Raw genomic sequence first — 23,325 nt, 5'->3', positions numbered from 1 at the left:
ATGTCATGACGTTTCACACTTGATATTCATCACTTTTGCCGGCTTTGTGGTCGCTCTTTTTTTGTGCGTAATCATGTCGCGTTAGTACACAAAGAGTCACTCAAATTGACCAGCGGTTTTTGCATGATTGCGTTAAACGGGAAAAAAAGTAACTTAAATTGCGCCTTATAATCAAAATATTGCGCCTATTCGCTTGACAGAGCGTCCCCATACAAGTGTAAAGCATATTTGTACGTTTTCCTTATTTTTATTCTTCAATATTTCTAACCATTATAGATAGGAGTTCTTGAAGTGAAGTTCTTTGTTAGCTTGTTCATTTCGTTGGCTGGTACTCTGCATACTTCAACTTCCTCTGAACGCAGTCGCCATTTCTGCAGACAGTCTGAAAACAGTGCATAACCATTCTAAGTTGTTGAAGAAAAGTCACCTTTTGTGACAGCGAATAAAAAGCCAATCAAGCAAATAATATTGTTTCGGTAATTATTTCGATAGCTTTCAACAAATACTTACGGACGCATGGTCAAATAGTTCAGGAAATGTCAATGTTTCGACGCAAAACTTTGCCACAGGGGGAATGGGCGAGCTGTCTAAGGGCACAGGTAAGCCCTATACTTGCCATGTATTTTCATGCTTCTTTAAAGGGGCACTGACACTTTTTTTTGAAGCCAAGTTTACTCTGCCATACAAATCTCCTGTAACTAGAGACGGCTCTAAGCAAGTGCAAAGCTCAGCATATGCTGATAAGATATTTTAATTGGATATTGAAGTCGATTTTTCCACGGCGCACCTACTGACATAGACACTAGCTTGACGTGAGGCTACAGTACTAGTTCTGGTGACTTCACGCAACAGTCTGGGTAGTTGTGATGATGTTAGGTACCAAAACTTTCAAGATGGCTGCTTGTGCGTCATCAAAACTTCCAAAATGGCCGCTTGTGCGTCACCAACAGAGCCACGGTGTGGAGCGGCCGTAGAAACGTCACCATATATTGTGCGATCACGTGACGAGAAGCTCATACCGTGTTGTGACGTCAGGGTACAGTAGGAACCGAAACTAGCTTTTAGAAACATAGTGTAATTACTTTTCCAGCGCGCACTCGCGCTTAGCACTATCTTTTCTAGGCGTTTGAGTGCTTAACCTGTTATTTGACGCAAAAAAACAACTGAAAAGATTCGTGCCACAGTGTTCACAGTGTTGAGCCTCGGTGATGTGCCAAACGGCCTTGAGAACGTTTACACGGGTCATGCAGGTCTCTTTGAAGGTTAGAATGGTTTGAAAGGTCGCAGTTTTGAGGGTTTCCATTTCAAGGAACGCGATCTATTTTCGTTTCTACACGCGCACAGTTCGTCCGCATTCTATGCAGACGAAGTTACTCGTAATCACGGTTTGTAGGAGCGTCACACCAATCAAAGCGAAGCCGTTCTCACTACAGGCAACATTTCGTCCTTGCGGCGACGCGGAATGAGGGCAAAACTTAATTGCTGCAATGCTCGCTTGAGTGCTCCCAGCCTAATTTCTGTTAGTAGTGGAAGCGTGTCGATTTCGAACTATACTGTGCTTTCTAAACAGTTTCGTTTAGTTGCCAACACGAGAATATCTTCTGGAAGCCGCAACGATATCAATAGAGGCACAACTAAACTCAAAGTAAATGCTCAGAACCGCATCTCCATTCGCGTCTTAGACACACAAGGAAAGTGCTCTCGGTAAATGCCACTCGTGTTACAACAAACTACACCATGTATCTTTATGTAGCCGTAATGCTTTTTTAAGAACCTACTAAGCTCAGGGCAAGTACCAGTGTTGATTTAAAAAAATTAAGTTCAGGCACATAGCTCAGGTTGTGCAACGTCTGAAAAAAGGGGGATTGGCTACTCGTCACTTTGTGTCGAAAAATTCGTCCTTTTGGCTCAATCAAAACGCGCAAAAATGTGTGCGGCACCTGGTATTGTTAAGGAAGGCCATATCATTCCAAACAAGAACAAAACTAAACTTCGATCTTAAAAAAAAAAAAAAACCCTACCCTCTGTCATTAAATAAACTAAGAATCACAAATATGAGCCATCGTCTTTGTCCCAATATTAACAAGGTCACTTTTCAAATTAGGTCACAAATGATATTCACGAATACACACTACCACAAAAGTATATCAAAATATATCCATTTTCTTGGCTAGACCTCTTATCTTTAAATTTAAAACTATGCGGGCTTTTAAGCAGTTGTTCGTTACATATGTTACTGTTACTATTGTCTTCTGTAACATTGTACAACAGCGTATAATCAAAAGAAAAAATTTTTCCACGTACACCGTTGTTTTCGTTACACCAGGAGTTGTCTGGAAGGAAGACTTTTCTAAATCCTCTGCTTTCAACGTAGTCAGGCACATAGCAGGAAACGTGGCACTTTCCTACATCCTCCTGTGAAAATCAACAAAAACACGGCTGATCCCTCCGTCACAGGAATCGGTTTAACACGAAAGCGAAACGTGTCTTCACAGAAGTAGTGCTTATTGTGTAGTGATATATGAGAGCTTGTACAATATCTATTCGTGCTTGGCCGCTATAGCACCGTTAGACGTGGATACACCCATGTTGACGGCATGTCTCGACCACGACGACTAACGCCCATGATCATGATTAAAGCGTTGTGGTAGCTGACGTTGTGAACATATATTTGGACACAGCGAATCGTGAATCCCGCGTAAGGATGATATCAACAATCTCATAATCAACACTGGTACCCGGTATTCGCTTCTTGAAAGCGTCGTCAATTAGGGTGACTGACGCCTGCGGGGTGACTGAGGGTTAGGGTGACTGACGCCTAACTAACAATGGGTGACTGATGCCTGCGCTCATGCATACACTATCACACACTGCGCTTCAGCAACCCGGGAGGTAGAGGTTCGTAGCCTGAGCCGCAAACGCGTGCGTCCCGCTGGCCTCTGTCTCGCAGGCGCTGGTCTCGCTCCACCAAGGCACGACATTCGCCCGTCGAAATCGCGTCCTTTCTGCAACACGTATTTCAGCAGTTTTGTTAGTCGGTGCTCTCGCAATCGAAGCAGTCGGCGGCGGAGAAATCCCGTTGGTGAAAGTGGAAGCTGCACTACTCCGATGAGCCGACGCACGCTAACCCGAAGCGAAAGGCAAAGAACGAACTGCGTCAAGGGTACCTCGGTGATGCCAGCGCGCCGACGCACACCGAGACGTTTTAACCATGACCTCCGATATCGCACGCAATCTCGAAGTAAGCCCTAGCAAATGTCGATCGTGAACCATTACTTCTTTTCACCTCTCACAGACGGCGGCACCGCCCCGCTCCGCTCCGCCCCGTCGACCTACATCGCCAAGAGAGAGCACCGTGCGAGAGAGAATGTGTGAAAGACATAAGGCGCGTTCGCGCCGTGTCCTGCAACTGCCGAGTTAGCTTTGACGGTAGGGCGTCGGGCGCTTGCTGTCGCGGCCGCAAGGTCGTGGGTTCGATTGTCAGCAGGGGATCACTTTCTTGGTTTTTTTCTTTCTCAGTCAATGGCGTCCATTTTATCAACGTCATATCCGGGAAGGATGTACTTGGTGGACCCCGGCATAAAACACTTTCGTGTTAAAAGTTGCGACCCTGATCATATACTATTCAGAAAAAAAAAACGTTTGTTTCACAATATGATGTGTGACTCTTCTATAAGGCTCTTTAAATAAAGCACTAGCTTTTAGTGCATACGCGACTAATTAACAAGTGCCAACGAATCAGCCCCGCTTTGTTTTCGTCTTCACTGGAGACGTGTGGTGGTGGCCTTAAATTTATTGCCAGTTTTTTTTTTTTGGGGGGGGGGGGGGTTAGTATCAATCTCATTGTATGCACTGTAAAGGTACAATGCCTCTTAAAAGGCAATGAGTCCTTCTTAGTCATGTTATCAAAGGCTGCTCCAGATGTGCGTGTTATGTGTCTAGGATGAGAACTACAAGCCGAAGCAGCATTACTGTGATTGTGAGAGAATGGTTGACTAAGCCGAGGGGACACTTGCTAGCAATTCGTATGGTATCTTGCTAATCTTCTTGTCCCTTCAGATGTGGCTTCAGTAAAGGAACGGGTGCCCATGTTTCAGCTAGCTGTGTTTTCCCCACGGCGGCAGTTGCATCTTCTGCCGTTTCAACACGGTTATTCGCCTCGTGGGGGCTGCCAACGGCGCTCCGGTGATGCAAAGGCGGGGATTTGCATTTTGTCGTCTGCAATAGGCTCTGGCTAAAACAGCAGCATTTTCGTTATAGCTCGCTCGCGTCGCACGGCGTTCCTCAACTGCCAGCTGTATTTTCTTCTAATGATAGTTCTTTAGATGGCTGATAGCATTACAGGAAGTAAGGAAACGTTAACATTTAACATATCTTCTATATACTCACAGCCATCGCGGTCAGGATCATGCCCGCGAGTTCGTAGCGTCACTCACGGGGCTGGATGGCGTTGAAATAGCTTACGTGAAAGCGTGAACGTCCCGCCAAGCAACTTAAAGAGAGTCTACGCTGCTTCGGAAGTGAAGGGCGATCATGTTTACGACTTGTTACACGTACTATCGGCTCCAAATAAAACGCCAGCAGTGATGCGCGAGGTACAGTTCGCCCCCTTATGATTAGAGATAGGTACGCTCATGCGGTTTGCCGCTCGTGAGCCTCATTCATGCTTCCGATCGTGCAGTGATGCCTAATTGGGTGTGCGGGCCTGTCAATGGTGATGACAGGACGGCGCGCACAACATCGTTCCTAATGCTTCGGCAACGCGCTCCGCTGTTCGTGTTTCATTCGACACCGATTGTACAGCTTGGCAAACAGTAGGAGAAATCGGCGAATGTGTCCTGGATGAGGAGAAAGAGAGCTCTTTCCCACCACTGTTCTGGCCCCATTGACTGGTTATTGCTATTCTTTACCGCTGTGTAACAAGATTGAATATTTGAAGGCGAAAGCCTTACATTCCTCATCAAACGGGGAACTTGACCGTCGGCGTCCCGCGTCGGCAGTGTCAGCACGAGTGGTGCAAAAAATCATGGCATCATAACGTCATCATGACCTCACAGAACGCCACAATATTTGACGTCAAAACGTCACGTCACATAATGACGTGATCGCATGGCCTCCGCCCTTTGCATTGCCTCCGTGATTGGTGGGCCGATTACGGAGACAATGCAAAATCAGGTTCTGAGTAGAAAGCTTTCAATGTCTCCGATGCTGGAGACAGCAAAACCACGTTACGTCCACAAAGCGTTCGGGAGGGCGGGGGGGAACGAACCATACATTGACTGAAGAAAAATATGGTTTTCGCCTTCGAGTCATCTTAGGCAAGTGCATAAGGGAACTTGTGAGTCTTTTTAGCACAGTGATCGCACCACGCCCTATCAAGAATCGACCGTTGAGAGTGACATACATTACTTTATTGCAAATTCATTTTATTACGACTTTGGATGCGAAAGCTTTGTATATATCTATGTTAGTATCATTACTCTATGTTAAGGATACTTTCAGACGACCGTGAACGAGTCAGTAAACGTCGATTTATTAACGTAGGGATTAAAATATGTTGAAAAAAATCAGAAAAAAAAACCCTTCGCATAATCTACTAATATTTCATATCACCGTCGTGCATCCCCTTTTGACTCGTGCTCTCAACCTTTTTTTTATTTCTTGTTCGCATTTCAAGTAATTACGACCCGCTTACACAGCAGCTGCTAAAAACCTTGATTTAATCAAAGATAATTGCCTGTAACGACCATTGAATTTATTTAAATGGCATTACACGTCGTTTCTCATGCGCTTAAAACTTCGAACAAAGAAAGTGAACATAAGGAGCAGGCTTGGCAACAGAATGCGCGGAGCAGTGGTATACATATATTGCGCTTTAACGCAGACACGGAGCCGAAGCCCGATCACTTAGGTCAGTGATCGAAAACGGGCCGGAAAGTCATTTTGAGTGCGCGACGGCCATAGAACAGTCGCGAAAAGAAATCGTCGCCATACATGCAGATGTACACAATGATCGCTAGCAGACGACACCACGAGCAATCGACCCTGAATATGTTCCTGACAGCAACTCCGCTCGGTTTCACGGGGCATTTTACTAGAACGTTCACTACAAATTGCTTTATGAACTTGCCCACTAATGTTTCAATAACTCGAGCAGGACAGAGAGGCCGGTAGCGTCGAGCAGCCTTCACGTAGCGAGCGAGCGCGCGAAGAGCGGCACCCGGCCGAGTCCTCTCTCTGATGTCACATGCGAGGGGGCACCACTCAAAGATCTCGAGGCGAATAGGAATCAGGAACACAAGATTCATGTTAAGGGCAGCAAAGTTCTTAAGAGCTCGTCAACAACACTATAGCTTTATATGTAGCTTGCCGTATCAAATGTCGAGAACAGGGAAAGGCGATACTGCATTTGACATTAAGAGTACATGTTATCTATGGTCAGAGCTACAGAATGGATCCCAAGAGATGTGAAATGTATCCGAGGGCGACACAGCATCAGCACGGCTGATTAAATTAGGAAATTTGCAGGTACAAAAAGCAACCAACTCTCTCAGCAGAGGGTACGTGATGATCATTAGTAGACGCCTTCCTCCTGCAGCAGATAATAAATAGGCTAATAATGATGATGATAATCATTCATCAAGTTCTAGCAATCGAATACCAAGCGGCCAAACGCTGTATTATCAGAGCGTCCTCGATTTCATCACTTTTTTTAGTACAACAATTCGAGCACAGCGCATTCGATCCGCCGTAACGGAAACAATACATATTATTAATAGCTAGAGTGCATCTACAAAACTTAGCGGCTTTTGTCTATGAGCGCCATCGCTCTCGCCTTTGTCAAATCAAATAAAATGTTGAGAGGTGAAATGTATTGGAATATTGGGGTAATACATTACTAATGATATACTACAGAGCTGAACGCCACTATAAAAGGATTGTTGCGAAGAAGTCACACAACGGGGTCGATGTACATTTCAGACTTCACTCGTGTAGTAGTGTGGTGCCTTCACTGAAGATTGCGGATGCTCATTCGCCTATGTGGCTTCATCCGCATGTACCGCATCGACAGACATTGAACCCAGAGCAGGGGAAGAGTGGTATGTTAATTCCACTGACTTCGTCTGCAAGTGATAAAGATTCAATTCAAAGTATGTCGAAAACCATGAAACAAATATATTTCTTGTCAACCTTGACATTGAAAACGGCAAATTGTTGTATTGCCTATTTCACGTGCTGTACATATGCATTGTGAACCTGCCTTAAATCATTAAAACTACGTCACTTTTTTACATATCAGCAGAAAGGGCCGGATATGGAGTTTTCCGTTCACGCTTGTTGTCCTGCAGCAGTTTACGTTGTAGTGTGATCATTACGCACTAAAAAAAAAGAAAACAAACAGTTTAAAGGTACGGTACAGTTTGTCCTTAGATAATTCGATATCGATACGTTTAGCCATTCTGTAAAGACCACGTAATAAGCTAATATCCACTACTAAGCACGTGGTACAACGAACTCGTTTTTGTGCACAAGAAAACCAACTATTTCGTTTGTGCAAGTAGACTATCATGCAAAAATCTCACTTTCGTTACGATTAACCGGCCGCGACGGCCAAATGTCGGACAGAGCGAATATGCTTGAGGTGCGTGTACTTATATTGAGGTGCACATTAAAGTACCCCAGGAGGTCGACATTACCGGAGTATTCCACTACGGTGTCTCTCAAAATCACAACGTGTTTTTGGGACGTTAAATCCCCACAATTATTATTCCATTACCAGAGGAATCATTCATTAGGAGTTCATTTTATTGCCAACGTTTTCTGACTCTTGGCAAAATCTAAGCATATTGCCATGCGCGCTCATTTTAGTGTTTCTATGTAACCGGTCCGTTACACGTATAACCACTGCCTTTCCCAAATTACGCCGGAATGTCTGGGAACCTTCCAGATTGTTTTGGAGTCTTCTGATACGCTTGTGTGCGCAAACGCGAACAGTTGAGATTATTATGAAACCAGCGCGGCCACTAGCGATTAGACTCGAATGTGCGATACCGACGTGCCTTATCGTGGATCAGATTACTCGACGGTTGACGACTGTTCCAGCAGCTATCAGCGCACAGTGCGTATCGCTTTAACTGTGAGCTTTCATTTTCCGTAGACAAGTTCGCCCAAATAAAGAGTTTCGTATTTCCCGGCCTTCTTGCCGCCTTCTTCAACGTCACGGCCACGTGTCATCTCGGGAGGTGCTGCTCCTTCATGTTCCGGACGTCCCCGTGAAGCCGTGAACCCAGCCCAAGTCGCTGAAAAGAAACGGACACGAGCTAGCCGCAGACAAAAAGGACTTCTAACTGGAAGACACAGCAAGGACCTGGCTCGAGAATCGAGTGTCCACTCTTCGAACCTGGGATATCTTTCGCAGCGCTTACCTGGAAACGTTCCCAAGCGCCGTCCGAAAGGAAGGGGCGTGGCCGTGCTGGATAATAATAATAATAATATTTTACGTCCCAAAACCAGGATATGATTATGAGAGACGCCCTAGTGGAGGGCTCCGGAAATTTCGACCATGTGGTGTTCTTTAACGTGCACCTAAATCTAGGTACACGGGCCTCTACCATGTCGCCTCGATCGAAATGCGACCGCCGCGGCCGGCATCGAAGCCGCGACCTTCGGGTCAGCAGCCGAGCACCGTAAGCGCCATACCACCGCGGCGGACGGCCGTGCTGGAGACGCGGGTCCAGCTTCCGAGCGCAAGTATAACCATCTCTTGGAGGAAATGTCCCGACTACCCCGCCATGCTTACCCTGCCATACCCCAGGAGAAGAAAGTCCGTTTCCTCATGCGAGGTGTAAAGCAAGAGCTCTTCGCTGGGCTGACGCGGAACCCACCCCCGAAACTTCAAGGACTTCTCTCAAAAGTGACGACGGTTGAGAAGTCGCTGGAAACGCGCACCCGCCTGTACAGTCACACCTGCCGCCGCCGGCATTACCGACAGATAGGACTGCATAATTTTGTCCTGGACACGCCGCGTCCACATGGAGGTGACAAACCACGCGGCATCACAGACTACCTCGCCGGAGCGCGGTGGACACCACGACGACCTTCCCGTTCACCGTCGTCAGGCCGCTATATATCACCGCAGCGCCGGCAGTCTACTGGCCCTACTTGTGACCAGAAGAAGACCTGACGACATCACGTGCAAGCAGCGGAACAAGCCGACGTAGTCGTGATCCGGTGCTGCAACCTAACCGCAACACAAGGTGACGAACTAGCGACCTCGACGTACTCAACGACGGCCACAACGTCACCGCTCTCGTCGACACTGGAGCCGACTATTCTGTTGTCACTGCGCCGTTCCTCGCGAAGTTGAAGAAAGTTAGAACCGCCTGTGAAGGCCTCGAAATCAGGAATGCTGGAGGCCATTAACGCCGTCTGGAGCCTGCACAGCAATAGTTGCCATCAATAATGAAGCCTATCCTGCAAACTTCGTAATTCTGTAGCATTTCTACAGGCATGTCGTACTTGGCATGGACTTAAACCATCACGGCGCCGTCATCCACTGGACAATGAAGCCGACACATCTACCATCGGACAAAACAGCCTTTCACTTCCCTTTCCCATCCCCTTGCTACACTATATTATACAAGGCTATCTTATGTTGTGCTAGGGTTGCTGGACAGCCGAGTGGTTATGGCGCTCGCATTCGTATCGTGGGTACGCGGGTTCGAATTTCGCTTCGCGAAGAAATTTTCCCCTCGAATTTCTCTGTTCATCAGCCTCTATTTCTATTTCTTTCTCTCTCTCTCTCTCTGCACTCGTCCCACCCATAAGCGTCACCGCATCCCGCGCCGGAGAATTCGGCACACGTGTTCTGGAGCGAGGCATAAGTTGAAGAGGGAGACAGCGTGTGCCTGTTTATGATAGTGATAGTTATTCTTCGCGCCAGACGGATTACGGCCGCCTTCGACAGCTCAGCTGCTAAAAAACGTGGCTCATACCTCCCTCCGAGGAATCAGTATAACACGAAAGTGAAACGTGTCTTCACAGAAGTATTTGATTGTTTACTGTGCATTTATCTATGAGAGCTTGTACAATGTTTATTGGTCTCTGGCAGCTGTAGCACAATTTGCTGCGGATGCATCCACGTTGACGCCTAGTGACACATCTCCATCGCGACGACTAACGCCCATGATAACGATTTAACCGTTGTGGTTGCTTAAGTTGCTAGCATATACCTGGACGCAACATATAGTGAATCCCGCGCAAATATGGTATCAACAAACACGTATTAAGCAGTGGTTGTCCATATGCACTTCTTCACCGCGTCGTTAATTGAGAAGAGAGACACGGCACGGTGTGCGCTCGCAAGCAATAGGTTACCTTACGCCTGTGCACATGCACACACTATCGCACTACGCTTCAGCAACACGGGGGGCAGAGATTTGTAGCTTGAGTTGCGAACGCGCGAAGGCCTTTCACATACCGCTGCTCTCTGTCTGATTCCACGAAGGCACAACACACGACCGTCGACATCGTTGCCTTTCTGCGGCGCTTATTGCGGCTACTTTATTAGTCGGTGCTATCACACTCGAAGCAGTAGGCGGCGAAGAAACACCGTTGCTGCGTGTGGAAGCTGCACTGCTCCGACCATGAGCCGTGACACATTACCACGAAGCGAGAGGCAAAGAACCCAACTGCGTCAAGGGCGACTCGTCGATCCTAGCGCCGCCAGCGTTCCTCGCTCGCATCGAGGCGCTGTAATTGCATCGTTGCGAAATCACTTTCTATCGGCGCTCGTTAGTGTCATGATGCAGTGCTTAATTTAACCACTAACAGACGGCGGCAGCACGCCACTTCTTATAGCCCTGCCAACAGAAAGCACCATGCAAATGAATGTGCGAGATAAAAGGCGCGTTTGAGGAACCCCCTGCATGTGCTTCGATGGTCTATTCTGTAGAGCGCCGGGCGCCCATCATTGCGGACCGAGATGTCGTGGGTTGAATTCCCGGTGGCGCAAGTCTTTGTTCTCGTTTCTTTTTTCTTTCTGATTCGTTAGTGAGCATTTTATCAACGCCATGTCCATGATGGGAATAAGTTAGTGAAGTCTTGCGCTTTCACGTGAAAATACAAATGCAGGTTCGTGTGAGGGAACCTATTTATTTGAAGGTTGGCAAATTTGAGACAGGAACAACATGTGCGCGTAGATGCTGCATTGGCAGTGCGTGGTTCTTATGCGAGGTGTGCGCTAACTATGGACTGTAAATGTTGTTATATCCCTTGCCTCTTGAGCTGAGCATGTCACGCGATTAACAGCAACATCGCGCTAATATCTAGGCATATTCATTGCGTTTTGCAATTCTATAGTCTGTATGTTTGCCCAGCGTTAAAAATAATGTTTATATCGTGTACTTACGCCTGTTTGAAGAAAGTGCTTGTTTTTTGCGGGCACAGACGGATACACAAACACAAATACGAAAAAAATATGATTACGATTTCGCACATTGGTGCCGCTTGCACAATCTATTTGATACCTCATGTATCAAATGCGTGTCTGTATTGCACGGCGCATATGTACACGTGTGGATATGTGCAGTATTCAAATCGTGCAACACGACATCGTTTTCTTAGTGTAACGACTGCTTTGAGTAATTGCTCGTCTTAACCGCGTCATGTCGCTACAAATACGGCTGATAAACGTAATATTTTCTCTGATTCAATTGTTGGAGTCAAAATTACAACAATATGAAGCGAACTTTAGACGGTTAAAAGGAAAGAACATGCATTACACAGCTCTAAGTTTTCGCCTTTCATTCCGTAAGTCCTGATCGTACATAATTACGTAGAAGTGCTGCTTTGGTTTTGTGTAAGACGAGTTAGTATAGTTACAACTATTTTTAAGGTATGGTCTCGCAAGCTCGCACCCTGAGATTCACATCGAATGGATCTATTTTAGCGCAACCAAAAGCCTCAGATTTGAAGAAATAGTAGTAAGAAATGGGACAGACGCTAAACGTAAACTGTTCATTCTTAACTCCGGAGCCACGGCATTTTCCAATTCACCCAGCTGCAACACCTACTCTGCTAGCTTTTTGCCTGCAGCGGTATTATAGTAATTACGGTGCTCGGCTGCTGACCCAAAGGACGCGGGTTCGATCCCGCCCACGGCGCTTGCATTTCGATGGAGGCGCAATGCTAGAGACCCGATGTCAGTGCACGTTAAATAACAGCAGATGGTGGATATATCCCAAGCCCTTCACTATGGCGTGCTTATAAAACCTCACAAATATTACTTCTCTCCTGACTTTCACAGTCTGTAAAGCGTAACTACCTACAGCGGGCGCTGATACCTTGTGAGGCTTGTCCCTTGGGTTTTAGTCGGTGGCGCTGGAAATTCATTCGTTTTACAGTGCAGTTTGATTTGATTTGATGACACCTGGGTTACTGGTCACCCCCAAGATGTCCATGACTTATGCTTTTAATAAACACACACACACACACACACACACACACACACACACACACACACACACACACACACACACACACACACACACACACACACACACACACACACACTGCAACTAGGGTGTCACTCACCGACAAGACATATGAGCCTTCAGCGTCGGGAAAAGTAAGCTTACAAACTGGTCTCTCCCTACGGTCTCCCCCGCAAGGCTTGAAGTGAAGTTGGCTTTCTTTATTTTTCTCTTGGTATTTCTTCTACGTAAGCAGCTGCCAGCTTCCGAACTGTGTAAAAGAAGCCGACGTGTGAATTTCTAGGGCATGTAACAAACACCACTATACCATATTCATTCTGGTTCCTAATACTACAAAACGGCCGTGTATATTACCCTGCTTAAAAAGTGCAATTTCACTTTAAAGTCAAACGATAATTTCGTCATTGAAAGTGAGATCAGCTCAAAAAGAAAATTATTTTTTTTTATCACAGCGTAGTTTCCTAGCGTGCTGATCTGCTTGTTCAAACTACTGATGAAACACCAAGAGTAATCTCTAAGCTGCAATCACGCGAGAAATCTATCCGCGCCTTCAAGCACACTTCAGCTGCGGCGCTTTTTATGCGAAAAATTTTTGGCCCATACCGCAAGAGTGAAATTGACTGCATCACTGCATCAGTGCAATTCACTGCATCAGTGAAATTGACGAGACTATGATGAGACCATCATCCCACGACTAGAAAGAAAAAAAATAGACATCAATATCTGTAGGACACGCGCACGTACTTGACATACTGGTGTATCATCTTATCGCAGCATGACGAAAACTTCAGGCTTCTGCTGTTGTGCTGAACGTAGGACATGATGTACCCATCACCCCTGGAACATCCTTCCTGAGCTGAAGTTCTTGTGCTTTTCGCCGTCATGCGGACAGCCGAACCTAAGTGCCAAGAGAAGTTTCCATATAATGCAAGGTCATTATTTTATTATCGCTTACATATCTTGATGAACTTGGCTTTCACCTATTCGTCATCATTATAGTTTTTACAGTGTGAATTAATTGCTAGTGATGACAGCGTTACTAAGGTTAGTCACTTTTTTGCACCTCGGGACGTCCGACAAGCGATCTGTGAAATAAATTTGAATAGCAAGCTCACAATGATATTATTTCAAATTCTGATGGCACTTGTAGAATACATCCCCCTTGTCTTGTCCCTTTGTATACCAGATGTTCGGCTGGTACTGATAGTCAACGTTTACGACATTTCCACTCAACAATGAAAAAGGTAGGTTGTACTAGCAAGACACAATTCACTGCTCATAATTTGTACAAATGCCCTCCCGTTAGTGTGGGGTTGCTCCTGCGTGCGCACGACTTGATCTATATAAGTAGGTGCTTCACGTTTTCACATTTCACATAATAATATATGGTATGCTGTACATAATTTGCAGCGTTGACCAGCGAGATACAGCACGCATTTGGTTTGGTCGCTGCAAAGAGGGCTTTAGGATATCGCTATATAGAACACCATACTCTGAATTTACGACGCGATAGCTATCACGGAAAAAAATATGTGTAAAATGGTTAGGCTGTGTTTTGTACTATCTGCTAGAGGTGTGCACGGGCTCCGGGTAGCCCGAAAGCCCGAGCCCGACCCGGCCCGCGGGCCGGGCTCGGGCGGGCCGACGTATTTTCACCTCGGGCCCGGGCCGGGCTCGGGCTACTTGGAGTTTTATCGGGCCGGGCTCGGGCCCGGCGCAAAGCCCGACTCAAGCCCGAAATATAGAATGAGCGGAATTGTTTTCCAGCACGCATGCAGCGCCTTTCGGCGACCGCCCTTTACCGCTTTTCCTTTCCATTGGCTACTTTAACAACAGGGGAGCAGGTAAAGCACTGCCTCTGTTGCACTCCGACAAAAGAGAAGTAACACCACCTGAGCTACTGACGGCGCCACGCGATGTTCGCGTTAGATTTCAGGCCAAATCCCATATGAGTGAAAATGCACGCGACAGCGACGAGCGACCCTACGTAGATCGCCCTTCGTGCAAGCGGACGCTTGCATGGGCCATGGAGGAATAGCATGGGCATACCACATACACGTGACGGCTTTGGCGAGGCGAACGCCATTGTTGCTGGCATGAGGCCGTCTACTTGCTTGCTGTCTTTGCACGACAATTTGTAATCTGTGTAATAGAGACTGTTCGTGTGTGTCGTTTGATCATATTTAATATGCTCAATGAAATGCCCAAATTACGGAAACCGATATTTTGTTTTCGCAGCGAACCTTCAAAAAGCCGGGCCGGGCCGGTCCGGGATTGTGTTTCGTACGTCGGGCCGGGCCGGGCGGGCTCGCAGCCCTTTGCCGTCGGGCTCGGGCTGGCCTTCGACAAAGTCAGCGGGCCCGGGCCGGGCTCGGGCTCGTAAATATGGCCCGTGCACAGCTCTACTATCTGCTGCAGTGAACCTTTGCGTGGACGTGTTAGCATTATTTTTTTTTTGTAAAAGTAAAATGTGTCACAGTCGCATGAGTCTTCGGACACCACGTCACCATGTTGCGAAGTAGGAGTAATTCGATTGTGTTTTGCCTCTTATCTATCCACTAATATTGCCCTATTTTTAATCAAACCTTTACCTTTCCATTTTAAACTGTCATTGATTGTCGATAACGTATATATGCGCTGTCTCATCACAACGCAGTTCGCTCTCATTTAAAGGGCTCCTATCAAGTCTGTCCATTTGCTGTCAAGCACAATATTTACACTGCTCGCTTGCGATCGCGCCTGAAAAGAGTTTAAGATAGATTTACCAGCGTAAAAAAGACGGAACATTTAGGAAGGAAATACACACATAGCGTTGCGCTCACAACTGATTTATTACTTCGAACGCAGGGCCTTTTTGTAGGCACGCGTCGAAGCAACAGAAAAATAACATCAAGAAAAGAAGTGATGGAAACCACGTGACACTGCTTGCCGAAAAGACAATCTACCGAAGGCATAGAGTTTCCTAAAATTAACTAGAGGGGACTCTGGCGCTGCGATCGTTCAGCTACCATGGGAATGATGGGTAGTACACAAATTTGCCTAGTCTTCGTGCTTGCGGCTTCAAACGTACTTAAGGCTTTGTTTATTGCTGTTTTTTGGCGTTCGTTCCGGATAAAAGAATAGACCGTTGTGAACTTCGTGACCAGCTTTGATTTGGTGAGCCTAAAAAAGTTAAAGTGGTGAAGTGGAACTGCTCAGTTTTGCTGAACTTCGTTTTGCGACAAAGCGGATGCAGCCGACGCGGAGCCAAACGGAGCCGAAAGAACGAAGTTTAGACAAATTTGTGTACTACCCATCATTCCCATGCTGGCTGAAGCGTCATGCGTTGCAGCTCCCATAGACACTAGCGCCAGAGTTCCCTCTAGTAAGTATTGTAGGAAACTCTATGACCGAAGGTAACCGCGCAGACGAAAATTCGTACGCCACAAAGTACGCCGTAATGAAAGAAGTGATAGATATAATTGATCTTAAAACCAACCGGCAAACACGTTAAAGCCAGAGAAGCCAAGGTAGCCACACAACAGAGATAAAAGAGGTCTAAAACGTTAAAAACTACGGTGAAATATAAGAAATGTGTAAAGCACATGGAAAAAACTATTGTGTAAGGCACAGGGTAAATCTATTAAAAAAAACCCCAGGCCTGCGCTGAAACCGCAGCACAGTCACAGCGAAAGCTGGAAGAGCGGTGTTTCTAAAGCACCGTTTAAGCTCTCTTGGGGCTACTAATACAAATACACTAGCAAGGTACCCACTACGCCATAAATCACAATTTTTCTGAAGTTCGGAAGCACCTACTAAGCCATTATCCGTCATTCTGCGGAGAAGGGAGGCACCAGCTACACGTTTGTAAGCATTATGGGCACTTTGTTGACGCGACGACTGATAACGATGAAGAATTATGGCTCGACGCTTTGTAAAGGGTTGGAAGCTTTAAACGGCCCATCAGTTATGTAATTTGCATTAGCTGACGCCCGGTCGCTATGTCCCTCTCCCGCGATACTGTATAACATGCGTTGACGTGGGAGAGAGAGGGGGGGGGGGCGAAGAACTTTACTGAGATCCCGAGGAAATGGATCATGCGCTTATGGGCTTCCTTGGCAACTAATACAAGTGCACTTACGAGGAACCCACTATGCTATAAATCATTGCAATTTTTGCAAAGTAGGAAAGCAGGCATTATGCCATTTTTCGTCATTCTACGGAGAGCCGTGGTACCTGCTAAACGCATGTAAGGCATTATGCGCACTTTGTTGATGCTGTGCCTGATGACGATGAAGAATTATGGCAGAGCCCTTTGTAATGGGTTGGAAGCATTCAACAACCTTCTCGTTGCGCAATTCGCATTGTGTGACGCCTGATTACACAATTCGCGTTGTGCGATGCTCGGTGTTTATTTTACTCTTCTACCACGCTACATTGCATATGCTAATGTGGTTTCTTCCCGAGATGAAGCCTGTATAGGACCCTTTTGCAAAGCAGTTTCAAGCACCGGTATGGCTCAGAGGTTGAATACTGGGCTCCCACGCAGAGGGCCCAGGTTCGAACCTCATTCCATCCTGGAATTGTTTTCTTATTTCGTTTTTTTTTTCTTATTTCGAGCGATAGTGGTTACGGACACCGGCGGCGGCAGCGGCGGCGGCGGCGGCGACGGCGGACAACTACGGCGCCAAAACGGCCGGTGAAATGATCTCATAACAGCGTTCGCTGTAAAAGGCATGCGCCGTAGGTAGCTTACATCCTTATTTGAGAGGGAAATGGAAGCCTGCTGACACATTTGTTACCCAGCCTCTGAATTTCGGTTCTCTAAAATCTCTCTAACAATTTGCTCGCCATGCCTGGCTAATACGGTGCAACCCTCGAAATGGGGGGAGCAGCCGTTGTCTCGGCAGTGCATCGCTAAATGACTGCAGGCGACCGCAGACATGTTCTGCTGGTGCTCTCCGAGATAGACATTGAGACACCTGCCCGTTTGTCCAACATAGTACTTGCCGCATGAGAGTAGCGTGGAGTACACAACTCCTTGCTCACACGACACAAAAGGATGGCGGTGCTTTGTTTCGCACACGTCCTTGTTCTCAGGGGGAGCGTTCACCGCTCGGCACAACCTGGAGAGCTTATCAGGGGCTGAAAATACCACCCTGATGTCGCAACGCTTGGCTATCTTTTTCAGTTTGTGTGACAACCTGTGCATGTACGGCACCACCACGGTCCTCTTCCTTTGAGTTGGCACCTGCTCCTGCACCCGGTCAGCACTTTTCACGCCTTGAGCATGCTTTCCGCAACGGCTGATAGTACGTGGGAAGGGTACCCTGCCAAAGCCAGGCGCTCTGTTTGCTTAAGAAAGCTTGTGCCAACACAGTGCTCGCACGACTTACGCAAGGCGTTTGTGAAACAAGCCCTCACCAATGCCCTCTTTACAAGTTTGGAGTTCTTGTCTTGATGTTATCTTTCTGTTGCTTCGACGCGTGCCTACAAAAAGGCCCTGCGTTCGAAGTAATAAATCAGTTGTGAGTGCAGCGCTATGTGTGTGTGTCCTTCCTAAATGTTCCGTATTTTTTGCGCTGGTAAATCAATCTTAATCATGAACCAACTCACCCAAGCATCCGTTTTTGAAAAGAGTTACGTCACTATATGCCGCAGAATAAACTAAACATTCAAACTGAACGTCGTTGCAACCCTCTCGTTGCGGAGGCCGCGCTCCAAGATGACGTAATGTCTTTGGAGATTTAAATGCGGTATACTCGCCGCGCTGGCTGCTGGCGGTGAGCGTGACAGTGAGCGTTAGAGCTTTGGTGACAGAGGGTGGGTGCATTCGTTCATTTAATTAACCATTATTTAATAAATTACGATCCCCAATAAAAGTTCGCCATGCTCAGCGAAGGTGGCATTCCTTACTCGTATTCATAAAATATATTTTGTATTACTGCATATTGCTACGGTGCATCACGAACGTGAGCTAGAGCGATCTTCTCCAAACATGAAGATGGCGAGGGGGCGTTAAGCGCTTGCGCGTGGGGCTCCTCAGTCATCTTGTTTGCCTGTACTGCTTTAAATATTCATTAGACCGTGATCTCGACTCCGTCCACTATATTTGGAAAGCTAAACTGTGGTTAATACTAAGTAGAGGATGTGAACGAAAAAGTTACACCTGCGCTCGCTGTTAATCTGGGTGTGATTATGAGAACATATAATACGGACTGTGACTAACGGCCTGACCGTTGATAACCAAAAGTTTTCCTACACAAAACAAAGTTAATAATTCTCATCGCTATTGCGTGTTTTATCGAATAACAAAAAATAAAAAAAAATGACAATGAGGGGTTATTATATAAGGGAATGATATCGTAGTTCTAGTTGTGCTCCGATGGTATCAAATATTCACAAAGCATTTTGTATGAGCGACGGAACTTGTTTTGCAAGAACTAATCTTCATTTCATGGCAGTGATTGATTTACAATACTAACTTGTTCTAGACTTTAGAGTGCCAGAGAAATATCAATGGCATACACTCGCGTCTATGTGATTACAAACCCGTTCGTTCGCAGAAACTATTATTATGCATAAAACACTTGAATGTTTATATATTTTATTGAAAAAAAAAAACACTTACAGGTGTCCAAATTCATGGGTAGCTACACGAACGCCTTTGTACGTCAGGATTTTGTCTTCACCAAGAGCAACTCTTCGGTATGTGCATGCGCCTCCCACATAAGCAACACCTGGTAAAATTTGCGTCGTTCTAGTGATAAACTGATGACTGAATGGCCTCTCAGATCGCTTCTAAGCGCATGCCAAGAATACAGGTGGAAGGTATCATATATCTGATTTTTCAATGAATCCTTACTACCTAGAGAAACGTTCACCTTAAAATGCAGGGAGCACGACACACACAAAAGCTCAACGGTTGGTAGCTGCGAAGAAAAACAATGCTTGCTTTCTGCTGTACAGAATGAAGAAAGAAATATTACAAAAGAAATCATGACACTCTGACCTACATTGAAACGAAAAGAAAGCAAATTGTATAAAAGAGGTACGTTACGCAGCAGCCCGGAAAGACGAGAAGCTGTGAAAGAAGACACCACTCCTGTAGGGTTTGGCTTAGATTTTAGGGATATATGAACAAGCTTATTTTTCTATTTATACCTATACACCACATGTCTTCTGAAAAATCATTGCTTGAGGAAGGGGAACACGGAGCAATAAATGAACAACAACAACAAAAAACAAGAGCGGTATGAACAAGCTATAATCAGGGCACAAGCTGCAAGCAACACAAAAAATGTAATTGTTATTCAATTTTCAAACACCTTCTTAGCTGTTCGCGGAAACATTTGCGATCATTGATTGTGATGATTGCTTACTGTAACGATGTCATTATTGGGAACGCTCCCGCCGCAGTGATAGGGTAGTTCAGGGAACAGGCATTGGCACAAAAATTCGCTTCTTCGCGGTGCTGTTCCGGCCCACTATTAACAACCTGAAGAACAATACGATTACGTATACCAGTTAAGGCGTAAGTACCAGCTAGTATTGAACATTTTGCTAGTTTCCGGAGAAGTACTTTTGTATCTTAGAAAACTCTGAGACTGGCTAGCTTGTTTCGCAGGCAACACATTGTCCTGCTCGTTTTTATACCTGTCCGGTAAGTGACGCCGTTTGTCAATATTGTTTCGTACGTTTCAGGAGTTTCATGTTGTTCTAATGTACCAACGAGCACCGAACGGTAATCATATATGTATTCAAGTAATGTTGATGATTGTAAGTAAATAGTCCCATAGCTTATCTGTAATCGAGGCTGCCTGCACATACTCGGAAAATGCAGAGTAGTATGTGGCAAAGTCTTTTGGAAGAAAATGAAAACCAATGCAAGTCTGAGGGCTCAAACGTCACAACACTCTCTGGGGTGAAAGTTGAATAAACAAGGCTAAGTAGCACTGACTCTGACAAAACGCTAAGGAATGGACATTTTGCAAGGGTTTTACTCATTGCCCAATTAGGTAACAGTATGAAAGGGCGTAACTTAAGGTCAGTTTTTTTATTATGCTTCAATGCCAAGGCACTAGAGAATTTACTTTGCTAGCCCATCACAGCCTGCTGAGAAGGAAAGAAAATGTTTTTTATAGAAACAGCAAAGCTCCAAGGGTGAACTGCTCATTTTTTTAATGCTGAGACACGCATATTGAATGACATAAGTATGTGAAATATTAGGTCAACTCGATAACGTCTGGCTCTGCTCCGCAACAGCACTCGACCACGTGCCAGACAGTAGATTATCAGAAAGGCTAAATATAACTCTCAGTGACGATTGAACTCTGTGTGGCTTGATTCGATCATAAGTAGCAGCACGCAGTGGGCATGGACAAAGTAATGTAATGCACCAATGGCAAATGTTTTTTTTTTTCAGAGTACCCCTGGTTGTACTTTGGTAGTTATAGTTTTTTACATTCATTATGATCTTGCATTGCCACAGCCATACGTGCAATGCTGCATCATGGTCGGTTCCACTGTCTGCCAGGGCTGAATGTCCCGGTGTCCCAACAATGCACATATGGGATAAGGTGTCGGCGTGTTCATCGATAAAAATTGAACAACCTACACAGGCCAAACCACAAAAACTAAACTCTGTACGTGTAGGGCAACACCTTCTTTTTTGCCTTTTCTGAGTTCCAGTGGCAGCCCAGCTTTAAGAACAGTTTTTGTGGTTCACAGTCTTCGCAGTTACTCGAACGAAAAACCTGGAGGACGCTTGTGCTTCGCCTTCAAGAGTAGAACACGATAGCGTAATGGGGACCCGTGCGCATCGCCTTCTGAAACGCTAGCCTAGCTTCGTTTCTCGGTGCACGCCTCAACCGTGCCACAAAGAAACGAGCTTCTGGGCGCCTAATACTGGCCGTTTCCAACTACGCTAAAATGCCTACTGCAAGTACAGTTGCGATGCCCCCACTCCGCCATGATTCATCTTTTTCCAAATCAGCGAAGGGCCGACTACGAGTCCGTAAGGCAACACGCGAACCTACACAGCTGCTCAGTTTGTTGACGCTTTTGGTGATGAGGATGATTAAATATGTCTGGGCACGTTGTAATGAGTGCGCCTTTAAAACACCCGCTTCTCGCGCGACTCGCATATTTGGACGCGTGGTGTGATTCTACGCTTCTGCCACGCAGTATAACACACGTTGAGGAAACTCAGCCCCGCTACATGGCATTCATATAAGTGTTATTTTTTCGTAGCAGTTTGAAGCAATGGCGAGGCTCTGTTGTAGAACACCTGCTTGCCACGCAGAAGCCCTGGGTTTGATTGTCACTCCAACCTAGTATTTTTTTATTTATTTTATTTTCGTCTTGCTCGATTTTTTCGTAACGGACAACGCTGATTTTTCGCTCACAATCCAACGGCGCCGATACGGACGCCGACACCGCTATTTCTGCGAAAAGTGCTCTTTCATGCTATCGCGTTAACATAGTCGCTAGGTCTTACATGCGCATGAAGCACGTAGGCGCTCATTTTTGACAACCGACCTAGCAAGTCTCTTGCTTGATGGCACTTCAAAAATTACAGAACATAGGACATTCAGTAGTGATGCAGAACTATCGACGGTACTATCGATACTGTCGATAGTTCAGTCCACTATCCTACTATTCATGGTAAAAAAAATCGATAGTGCTATCGATAACAAGTTTGATAGTAGCACCCCGAGTATAAAATGAACCGCGCTGACTCATTGCAGTATGAATTTGGCTCCCCTAGTGTGTGGTAGCAGGAGGAGCAGGCTGAAGCGCAAGAAAGTTGATATGCTTTCGCTCCTTCACCAGAATTTTTTCTGACATATGACAATTAAGTTGAATTGTTCAGGTTTACAGAAAACGAGATCGTTACATTTGACGGTACTGTGTGGCTTGAAATTCATATTAATAGTTATTTTTACGGGCTTAACATCCCAAAACCACAATATGATCATTAGAGACGCCGTAGTAGAGGGCTCCGGAAATTTCGACCACCTGGGGTTATTTAACGCGCACCTAAATCAAAGAACACGGGCCTCAAGCATTTTCACCTCCATCAAAAATGCTTCAAATTCATATTGCATTTTGTGATTGCAAAACAAAAATGTCAAGAAGTAGGTGTGTAACTGTAAGATTCGTGGTTAGTTTTGCATATCAATTTATTGATGGACATATCCCGGCATTTTCACTGCTTAAATATTTTATCTTTCGTACAAAAATTGCTCATAAGTCAAGTAAACTGAGTATTGCTGATAGAACGCTACCGCAAATGTCTTTGGCAATATCGCCGGCCAGGAACATCCTAATTATTCACAGCGCTGTTGGCAGTAATGTCGATAGTTATACTACCGATGGCACTGTCGATTGCACTGTCAATAATACTATCGATAGTTTGTCTATAGTAGTACTATCGATATTTTTTACACTATCGAGTGTTAAAAAATACTCGATCCTATCGATAGTCGATTTTTCGATAGCTCTGCAAAAGTTTTTGGAGACGTGCGCAGTCATATTGATCAGAACAACCGAGCAGAATGGTGACCTGCACTCACCCTCTTGTGTGTGATCCCACCAGTGCCCTTTAAAGCTTGCCAAGTCAAGCCTGCGGGAAAGTGAAATATGGGGAACTGACGTACTGCTTCAGGGAGTGTGAGAATTGCAAAGCAGCATTCAGTGAGAAATGAACGGCACAGTTATAAGTTGCGGATTTTACTTATTGTTACATATTTAGAGTAACTGAGAAAATTTCTCCTGTTTCCTAGAGATTGTGCATTTCCTATTGATTACGTGTAGACGTATGTGTGCTACGGCACTAAAATATAAAAGC

The 23,325-nt window shown here is 45.7% G+C and overlaps 1 long non-coding RNA gene across 1 annotated transcript; it reads right to left on the bottom strand.

The window, feature by feature from the left end:
* Positions 1-307: 307 nt before the first annotated feature.
* LOC125759677 (uncharacterized) lies at positions 308-23,269 on the bottom strand. Its single transcript, XR_007417296.1, has 6 exons — positions 23,051-23,269; positions 19,105-19,213; positions 13,239-13,392; positions 12,595-12,744; positions 2,305-2,415; positions 308-382 (listed from the first exon to the last, which is right to left on the bottom strand). It is a non-coding gene; the product is annotated as an uncharacterized LOC125759677 (long non-coding RNA).
* Between the last annotated feature and the right edge of the window lie 56 nt (positions 23,270-23,325).

The sequence above is a fragment of the Rhipicephalus sanguineus genome, chromosome 8 (assembly GCF_013339695.2).
Source record: "Rhipicephalus sanguineus isolate Rsan-2018 chromosome 8, BIME_Rsan_1.4, whole genome shotgun sequence".
NCBI lineage: Eukaryota > Metazoa > Arthropoda > Arachnida > Ixodida > Ixodidae > Rhipicephalus > Rhipicephalus sanguineus.
The sequence above is the reverse complement of the archived record's forward strand: the minus strand, read 5'-3'. Positions and strand labels throughout refer to the sequence as shown.